We start from the raw sequence: 10,426 nt of genomic DNA, 5'->3' as shown, positions 1-10,426 counted from the left end.
CCTGTAGTTCCAGCTACTTGGAATGCTGAGGCGGAAGGATCGCCAGAGCCCAGCAGGTCGAGGCTGCGGTGGCCGGGAGTGGCCACTGCACTCCAGTCTGGGCGACAGAGTGAGACTCCAACTCAAAAAAAAAAAGAAAGATAAGTTCCTCTCCAGATAGGACAGGTAGATATTTGCAAACAAAGAAAAGCAGAGTAAGACAAACTACAAAAAGAGTAGCCAGTGGGGAGTGAGAAGATCTTCTGGAAAGTACAGAGGGATAAGGAGGGTCACATATGAATCAGGCCACAAGAGATGGGCAAAAGTTCCTTAGATAGAAAAGAAAAGCAGAGGCCCTCCAGACAGAGGGACCAGTATGAACAAAGGCATGGAGGTATAAGAAAAAAGATGCAAGAAGTAAATTTTCAAGATTGCAGAAGTTGCCAGAAGCAAGTCTAAAACAGAAATCAAAACAGGGGAAAACACCTGTAATTCATATCCAAGGTAAAGAGATAACTTGCTTCATATAAAGAACTCTCTCAAAACATTAGAAAAAACAAGAACACAAATCTAACAAAACAATTGGCCAGCCAGGCTCAGTGGCTCAGCCTGTAATCCCAGCACTTTGGGAGGCCGAGGCGAGTGGATTGCCTGAGCCCGCGGGTTCAAGACCCTCCTGGGCAAGTTGGCGAGAACTGTCTCTACAATAAATCAAAAACTAGCCAGGTGTGGTAGTGTGCGCCTAGAGTTATGGCTACTTGGAAGGCTGAGACGGAAGAATTGCTGGAGCCCAGCAGGTCGAGGCTGCGGTGGCCGGGAGTGTGTTACTGCACTCCAGTCTGGGCAACAGAGTGAGACTCCAACTCCAAAAAAAAAAAAAAAAAAAATTGACAAGGGACGTTAACAGACTGTTCACAGAAAATAAAATACTATCAGATCTTGGACAGAGTAAAAGAGTAATAAAATAATAAAGTCAAATTAAAAGCACTCTGAGATAACAATGTTCTCCTGTCAGACTGACAAAAATAAAAAGTTTAACAACACATTCTGTAGGTGAAACTATGGGGAAACCCATGATAAATGTTACAAATGGGTCTATAAATTAATATGATCCCTATAGAGGAAAAATTGATAACTACAAAAAACCACAGTCTAGCCAGAGGTGGAGGGGTAAGTCAGGGTATCTTCTCCATAGACCTCCTCGTCACCCCATTCCTCATTCTTCATGCAACCTTGCTGAGCTACCCACAAACATCTGGAAGCTGGAAGGAAGGTGACTAGAGAACTGATGTGATGCTTGCCCAGAGGTGTGGGGCCACAGTCGGGGTCTCCTCCCAGTTCTTAGCACATTTCACACATCCTTGGACCTGAATTGATAGTGTGGAAGCAAGCTGAGTAAGTAGATGTTTTTCCCCTGGAAAGTCCAGGAGCACTGCCTTTTCTTCTTTGTACAAACATGATTATTTGCTTACATAAATAATCATGAAAATTCTAATTCCTCTCAGTAAGTAGGTCATAAAAGCATGAAGTGCAGCACATGGGCCAGATTCACTAGGAAAGATAGGGCTAGGAGGGGCAAGGAATGACAGGGAGGAAGGAAGAAGGGTGCCAGGGTTCTGGGTTGCTCTCCGAATCAGGGGTCTTGCCGTCTCTGAAAACATTTCACCTTCTGGCAAATGGGAAGCTGATGATGGAGGGGTCCATTTAAGACCTGTGTTTGGTGGGCAAGTGAGGTCCTCTGGGGACTGAGATGTGACTTTTGACAGTATGCCACCACTCCCTTCCATGTCCTGAGCTCTCACTGGCAGTTGAAAGGACCAGTGTTTCTCTTTCTCTCCAGCCCTTCACCCTCACCACTGGTCACCCAACTCCACCAGCCCTCAAAGACAAAAGAGGGATGAAATCTTTCATCCATAAGATGAATGGGACCCAGGGACTGGGAAGTGTGAGCCAATGTGGTGGTGTGGGGAGACACTAGCCAAAAGGAGCCAATATAATTAGTGCATGAATGTTGGATTTGGATGAGATCTTGGAGCACACGGATATCTGGAATTCCCCATATATATAGCAGATGAGGCTGAGGTTTAGTACCCTCCCAGTTTTGAGATGAGGCCTTTGTCCCAAGGAGGCAATGTACTCCTGAGACACCATTTACTGTGGGCTGCACTGCCACAGTCACAAGTCCAAATCCTTTCCCAGAAGGCCCTTCCAAGGTCCTAATCCAGGTCTTTACAGAGCATTGCTCTTCCAAAATTTTAGCTTACATTCTGCCTAAAAAATTTTTGAAAACTGTGGGCCACTCCACATACATATTTTAGGCTGATATCTAACATTTTTTCATTATCATTCTAATGAAATGCAAGTTGCAAATATAATTTCTGGAATATTGTAAGTATTAGCATTTTAAAATAAAACTGTTATATTACCTTTGTAAATGTATCCAATGAAATCCTAATATCCTAGTGATTGTTTCTTATTTTTATCCATCTAAAAATTACACACACACATTCTTCTTCAATAGTCAGAAATTTCACAAAATTCGTTCTGTTTTTGAGTTGATATTTCTACTCATTTCCCCCATAAAATTTTATACTAGTGTGATATATATTATGCTTTAAAGCATTTTATTGATCATCCTATGATACCTCTTTGAAACAACAAAACTGTGTTTAATAGAAATTTAACTTATATTTTCATGTAAGCATAGGATGCTACTTTTTAAAAATTGTCCTAGATTGAGTTATCATTACAATTATATTAGTATACAATTGATCCAAATACCATAAAGATATTACAAATGTTGATTTTATTTGCAATATATCTTAATGAGATGGGGCTTTTAAAAATTATTTTGTATATTTATATATTACTCCTAATTAGAGAGTTCAACATTGATCTTATTCTTATTTTGGCTTTTTAAACATAAACGGTAAGAAAACTTGTACAGCTGGGCTCGGTGGCTCAGCCTGTAATCTCGCGCCTTTGGGAGGCGGAGGTGAGTGGATTGCCTGAGCCCACGGGTTCGAGACCTGCCTGGGCAGTGAGACCTCATCTCCACAATAAATCAAAAAATCAGCCGGGTGTGGTAGCACATACCTGTAATTCCGGCTACTTGGAAGGCTGAGGCAGAAGGATCACTGGAGCCCAGCAGGTCGAGGCTGCGGTGGCCGGAAGCGGCCACTGCACTCTAGTCTGGGTGACAGAGTGAGACTCCAACTCAAAAAAAAAGAAAAAAAAACTTGTACATATAAGTAATAGACAGAAATGAAAGGACTTTTATTAGAGCATTATCACTCAGTTCTTTAAAATCTTTCTGAATAACTTGCCCAAAATCACTTGGTTATCTATCATTGAAAATTATTTTTAATGACTTATTAAACAACAACTTATTCAGGTCTTCTTTCAGTTGTGTTAGAAGTAAAGAAATGGAAACCACCAGAGCTACAAGAAGCTGCTAGAGTCCTCCACTCCTTCACCGGATACTGAACACTGAGATATTTTGTTTCGTGTCTCAGGTGTTCTGATACCCCAAGGCAATGTCACTTCCTAAGGTTAAGGATGTGGGAAGACTGCCATTATGATCCTTCGGAGGTGAGAAGGGCAAACAGACAATGAAAGTGAAAATTCCTCTGGCCTTCTCTCCACCACTCATGTGGATGCCTGCTGAGGGTGTGTTTTCGTTGGGTTGGATGAATGCCAGGAGTGAGTAGAGCTGCGGTCAGGGTTGTGACTGCAGTCTGGGCTGGAATGGAAGGCCTGGGCCCATCTTACCTTTGACTTCATTTCCTTTTCTGTAGTAACGCAGGTGTGGGAGCAAGTTCTGGTCTTTAACTCTAGCGTTCTGTGGTTCAGTGCCTCATCAGTGATGGAAAATAACTGAGCAGGAGAACAGAATCGAGAATAACCAGATGGGTACAATGAGAGGTGCTATTTCAGGTGAGATAGCCAGGGGAAGTCCCTCTAAGCAGATGGCTTGAGCGGGTACCTGAATGTAGAGAAAGTGCCAATCATGCAAAGATCTGAGGTAACAGCATGCCAACAAGAGGAAATCGTGAGTGTCAAGGCCCCAAGGATGAAAGTGGGCTTAGCATGAGTGAGACATGGCAAGAAGGCCAGCGTGGTTGGAGCAGAGTGGACAAGGGGCAGAGGAGGCTGAGAGGAAGACAAGAGGTAGGCAAGGACCAGGTCTCAGTGCCAAGGGTGTGGACTTGGTGTGTGATGCAAAGCCCTTGCCAGTTCTTAACAGGAAAGGCATGATCTCATACATGGTTTTTAAATATTACTCTTGCTGTTGTGCGAAGAATAAACCCTGAGGGCAGGAAGAAGGGCAGACGTCGAGAGTAGAAGCAGAAAGACCAGTCAGGAGGCTGTGGTATGGCCTACACAGGGGAGAATGGTGCCCTTGACTCAGGTAATAGAAGAGAAGGTGGTAAGAAACATATTCTGGGCACAAAGGCAACAGAACTGGCAGATGACGTCAATGTGGGAGATGAGGAAGAGAGAGGAACCAAGGAGGACTTGCAGGATTGAGAACTGGGCAATTAAGTAAATGGAGATATTTAACGAACTTGGAGAAGTCTGAGCAAGGGGTACATATGTGGGGTTGGGAGTCAAAAGTTTTGTATTTTGGCCAGGTTATATTTGAGATACCTATTATGTACCCATGCAAAGATGTCAAATAGTTGAACATAAAATCCGAATCTTTCTTGAGGTTCAGATTCAGGAGCATCTGCATGTAGAAGGCATCTAATGTCATGAGTCACATAAAACAACCTAATGAGAGAATGTTGTTGGAAAAGAGAGAATGGCCAAAAACTGAGAACTGGCCATTGGAAAGAAGAAATGGAACCACAAGGAAGACTTAAGAGGAGTAGCCAGTGGGGTGAGAGAAGCATCTGGAGAGGGGAGAAAACAGCAGAAGGTGGGTGAAGGAAAAAGTGGTTCACAAGGAGAAACCATGCTGAGAGGTTAAGTGAAGTCCTGGCTATTGGATTTGGCCAGAAGAGGCTGGCAGTGACCCTAAAACAAAAATGAGGAAGAAGTCTGACTAGAACCAGTTAAAGAGATAATGAAAGGCAAGGACATGAAGCCAGGGAGCACAGAGACTCCCTTGAGCAGTTTTGCTGTGAAATAAAAGTGGGTGCAGAGAAGAGGGTAGGGGGACAGAGAAATTCAGGAATAGCTGGAGGAAGCTATGGGATCAAAAGGGGGGTTTTGTGTTCAAGATGGGAGTTGTTACATAGCATGTTAGTAGGTTTATGTGAAAGGGAGCCAAGTCCTGGAGGAGCCCCTAGGGGAGGTAATGAAGGGAGGTATTGAACATAGAATGAGATGCAAGTAGGTTAGTAATTCCTGGGGAAGAAATAGGAGGCAGCTCCTTCCTGATTGCTCCTGTTTTCTGAGTGAGAAAGCTCATAAAGTATGCTCAGGCATGTTAGGTGTTGAGGTCCTTGTGGTTGTTATTCCTGTACAGACTGGGCTGTTCTCTCCAGCTCTTCCTCTCAGACTAAACAGGCAGCACTAGTCACTGTCACATTCTCTTGGAGTCATCCTCTGCCACACTCCAAATATGTCTGTACTTTTTACCTACAACACTGTAAATTCCTACTGGCTTCTAGAAGAGTATGAGTAGCATCTCTCTTATTTGTTATCACATGGCAGCCATGAGAAGTGGCCAAGCACTTTCTCTGACAGGGTAGTGGGACATGCTATCACATGCAATACATGCATTCTAATGCGGAGATTTTAAAGCACACAATAATTAATAGAATGAGTACAGAATTATAGTCATCAGCACACATTTTTTTTAAAAAATCAGGCATTAATCAGTTGAGTCCAATAAATCAAAGAAAGATGTTAACTACAAACCAGATAGGAGGTATAAAATCATATCTACCTAAAACAGATTGAAAAAGTTGAAAGCAGATAAGACAAAAATTGGGTAAGGACAGCATTTGAAAGACATCCGTTAATTTCTTAATTAAGAAATAAACATACAGCTAAAAAGCCTGGTCTTAGGACCTCTTGCTTACTTAGAATCCTTGACCCCAACTCTGAGAATTGAATCAGTGTGTGACCTTGTGACTTGTATAGACCAAGGACCCTGTCTCAGATTCTCTAGCTAATTGCCCAAATCAAATTCTTGAATCTTTGACCCAGGAACCTCAGAGTCAGAATCTTTGACCCAGGAATTACCAGCTGTGGTTAATCTTAGAGTTTCACCCTTTAATTCAGAGACTTTACAAAACCAGGAAAGTTTTTTTTTTTAGTTATCAAATGACCTTTTATTGAAATACATTTCCTTTTTACTTCTTAACTAGCTGGTCAGTCCACTGAGCCACTTTTGATATCATCTATGATGCCATGGGGGTGGCGACCATCAGCATTGTAGCCCACAGACTGAGCAGTCCCCAGGATCTCTTTAATGGTTCCAGAGAGTTCTCTAGCTAGAGACCAGTGTCACATTTGTCAGGCAATACTGACAATCTCATCAAAAGTGATGTTCCCACTGTGTTTAATGTTCTTCTCTTTCTGTCGCTTGGTGGTTTCTTGAGGGCTTTGATGATCAGGACAGAGGCAGAAGGTACCACCTCAATCTGGGCCTGTCTGTTCTGAATGGTGAATTTCACTGTAATCCTCAGACCTTTCCAGTCACCGGTTGCCTTGACAATGTCATCACCAACCTATTTTGGAGACAGACTCAGGGGGCCGATCTTGGGAGCCAGTGCAGACGTGGCAGCGACCTCGCCCCTGGTGCACCTCAGGTACATGACTTTAGTCTTGCTAAGGTTGAACTTGGGCAGCATCATGGAGGCAGATGGTGTTGTATGAACCCAGATTCTGGACAACTGAAGAAAGTTGCACCTGGGCCTCTACCGAGCCAAAACCAAAAGCGTATTTTTTTTTTTAGATAAAGCATGGAGCTGATGACCTAAAGGAGATGCAATGAAGTCACACTTCTGTGTTAAGTTTACAAATAAATTTTGTTTTAGAATTCTTCAGGTAATGTCTTCGTTACTTAATGTGTCTGAAACATTGGCATATTGAGGGATCTGAAATATTAACTCTGAAATTTCAATTTGAAACGTGTAATTGAGATTAGATTTTTGATTTTAATTGGAAGGGTATAAAACAATGTGGTTAAGTTTATAAAAAGTATGCAAATTTTTGGAGTCTGAGTTACTATATTTTTTCATTTACTTTTTTTAGGAGTTATAGGAATCGATTGGATGTTTAGAAAAATCTCATTCATTAATTTTTTTTAATAGGCTTTCCTGGCAAGCATTTGATGTGTTTGACAAAAAAAATTAGTAGGTAAATTAAATTTGTCATTTAAAATATTTAAGGAAACTCAATTTGTCATTTAAAATATTTAAGGAAACTCTGTTCATGCTAGAACAGAGAGTTAAGTATTTAGGAGGATTTAATATGCCGTGAATGTTGTCAGAGTCAAAATGAAGTCACTGATATTAACAAAACCCTTTTCTCATAAGCTGAGCATTGTTTTGAAAATAAAAAAAAGAAAGAGCCAGGCTCAGTGACTGAGCCTGTAATGCCGCACTTTGGGAGGCTGAGGTGAGTGGATTGCCTGAGCCTGCGGGTTCGAGACCCACCTGGGCAACTTGACGAGACCTCATCTCTACAATAAATAAAAAAATTAGCTGGGTGTGGTAGTGCGTGCCTGTAGTTCCAGCTACGTGGAAGTCTGAAGCAGAAGGATCGCTGGAGCCCAGCAGGGCTTTTTGTTATAACACCGTGATCTCTTTGTTATAACGCCGTGAGCAGTCACTGCACTCCAGTCTGGGCGACAGAGTGAGACTCCAACTCAAACAAAAAGAAAGAAAGAAAGAAAGAAAAAGGAAACCCTGACAAACAGAACTGGGAAGGCCATGAAAAGAGGATTCTCACTCTAGTATGCATGATAAGAAAAAACACAGCCTTGGCTAGGCTTGGTGGCCCAGCCTGTAAACCCAGCACTTTGGGAGGGCGAGGCAAGTGGATTGGCTGTGTTTGTGGGTTCGAGACCAGCCCGGGCAACTTGGCAAGACCTCATCTCAACAATAAATCAAAAATTAGCCGGGCATGGTAGCATGTGCCTGTAGTTCCGGCTACCTGGAAGGCTGAGGTGGAAGGATCGCCGGAGCCCAGCAGGTGGATGCTGGGGTGGCCATGAGTGTGCCACAGCACTCAGTCTGGGCGACAGAGTGAGACTCCAACTCAATAAATAAATAAATAAATAAAAAATAAAACAGCCTCAAATAAACGTCCTTGCGGTCTTACACAAAAAATACTGTACCTCTGTAAGGACATCAGCCCAGCAACTGCCTGTCCAACCTTATGCTGGCACCATCCCTGTTGTAGCCAAGGATAATTATTTCAAAACAAGAATGTAATTCTCTTCATTTATTCTTTAAAAATGTTTGTCTTTTTTATATCCCTGAATATACACAAAGTTTACCATGGCACATCTATTTCTATTACAATGCTCGCTTCCTAAAGAAACATCATTTCTTTTAAAGAAGCTCTCTCTGTTATTTAGGTTGAAAATGTAAAGCAATGGCTTAACTGAGCATTAACAAAGAGAAGTGGTTTTTCTCTTCGTTATAAAAAAGAGAAATAGAATAGCAAGATTGGTAAGTTAGAACTAAAACATCAAGATTTTAAAATGTATAATTATAATAAATTATAGAAATTTGGGTTCAAGTAACTGTAAATGTTCTTTCTATGTACGCAAACTCCTCTTGAATTAAAAAAAAAAAGTCTTCCAGCTCATGCCTATAATCCCAGCTCTTTGGGAGACCAAGGCAGGAAGATCCCTTGAGTCCAGGAGTTCAAGACCAGCCTATGCAACATAGCGAGATCTTGTCTCTACAAAAAATTTAAAAATTAGTCAGGTGTAGTGGCACATACTTGTAGTCCCAGCTACTGAGGAGGTTGAGGTGGAAGGGTCGCCTGAGCCCAGGAGGTTGAGGCTATAGTGAGCCATGATCCTACCTACCACTGCACTCTAGCCTGGATGACAGAGTAAGACTCTGACTCAAAACAAATGAAAAAAGGCATGTGATGCCACAAAGAGTTAATTGACCCCACAGGAGCTTAGAAACTCTCCAAGTCAGAAGACCTCAGAGAGAGGAGCCTGCCAGATGGTCTTCACCAAGCTGTGCCACTGGCCCCTTCCTGGCAAGTTGACAGTCATTTGTACTTCATCCTTGTTGGGCCCTTGGTATCCCTGTGCTACCAAGCTCAGCACCAAATTTCAGTCAGGAAAACATCCACTCACCACACATGCATACATTCTGGCAACAAAAAAGCAATGTTAAAATAATTCAGATTCTTTGTTTCTACAAACCCCATGAAAAGTGTATATAGCACAAACAACATTTCTTTTTTTTTTTTTTTTTTTTTTTTTTGGCTACTTCCAAGTAGCCGAAATTACAGGCATGCGCTACCACGCCTGGCTGATTTTTTGATTATTGTAGAGATGAGGTCTCGCCAAGTTGCCCTGGCAGGTCTCGAACCCATGGGCTCAGGCAATCCATTCTTAAAATTCCCTTTTTCTCTTATATCCATTTCCCTCACAGCTATCTCCACCCTTTTTCTTCCAAACTCCCTGTTAAAATCCTTACCCCGTGTCCCAGATCTCTGCTTTTTTAGATTTGGCACCACAGAAGTTTAAACAACTAGACTGGCTAAGGCAGAACTTTCCTCTGAGAGCAGAGGTAAAAGGCAAAAGGCTAAAACACCTAGTCAAAAATTATCCAGATAGAAAAAAAGGAAAAAGAATGTGTGCCTTTTCAGTGGCTGAGCAGCCTGCCTAGGGGCATCTGATGCTCTAAAGCATGGGTCCACAAAACTTTTTCTGTAAAAGGCCAGATATAAATCTTTTAAGCCTGAGGGCCATCAGGTCTCTATTGCAAATACTCAACCACCATTATAGCAGGAAAGCAGTCATAGACAATACATGACAAACAGGCATGGTGGTAGTTCAGTAAATCTTTATGACAAAAACAGGCAGAAGGCCAGGGCTGGTCCACAGAGCATAGTTTACTGACTGAAAGGAAGGACCCCAAGAAACTTAGAAGAAACTTAGCTCACATTTTGCCTCAGCATAACCATTTTTGCTTAGACTGACACGCTTTAAATCTAGCACAGGTTAGACGTAGATAAATTTCCAATAGGCAGATTTTAGGAAGCGTTCAGACATTTTTCCTCAGGCCAAGCTGGCAACTTATTCCACCCCCTTAACAAATCTCCATCAGATGCAAGACAAGGATGACCCAACCTTTCAATTCATGGTTTAACATAATAATCTCTAAGAAACTTTCAGGTTCTTTGGCAGAAGGTCAAAGATCACTCCTCAGCTGGCCAGAAATGATAAGACCAGACCACTTTTTTGCTAAGGAACTTGTAGATTGAAACGTCTGACAGGTCTCTTTTAGAAAAAAAT

The 10,426-nt window shown here is 42.1% G+C and overlaps 1 pseudogene; it reads right to left on the bottom strand.

Moving 5' to 3' along the window:
* Window positions 1-6,291: 6,291 nt before the first annotated feature.
* Window positions 6,292-6,854, bottom strand: LOC110595558 (annotated as a pseudogene).
* Between the last annotated feature and the right edge of the window lie 3,572 nt (window positions 6,855-10,426).

Source organism: Carlito syrichta, unplaced genomic scaffold (assembly GCF_000164805.1).
Source record: "Carlito syrichta isolate Samal-C Ts95f unplaced genomic scaffold, Tarsius_syrichta-2.0.1 Scaffold302727, whole genome shotgun sequence".
In the NCBI taxonomy this organism is placed as follows: domain Eukaryota; kingdom Metazoa; phylum Chordata; class Mammalia; order Primates; family Tarsiidae; genus Carlito; species Carlito syrichta.
This window is presented reverse-complemented; position numbering and strand designations above follow the sequence as displayed.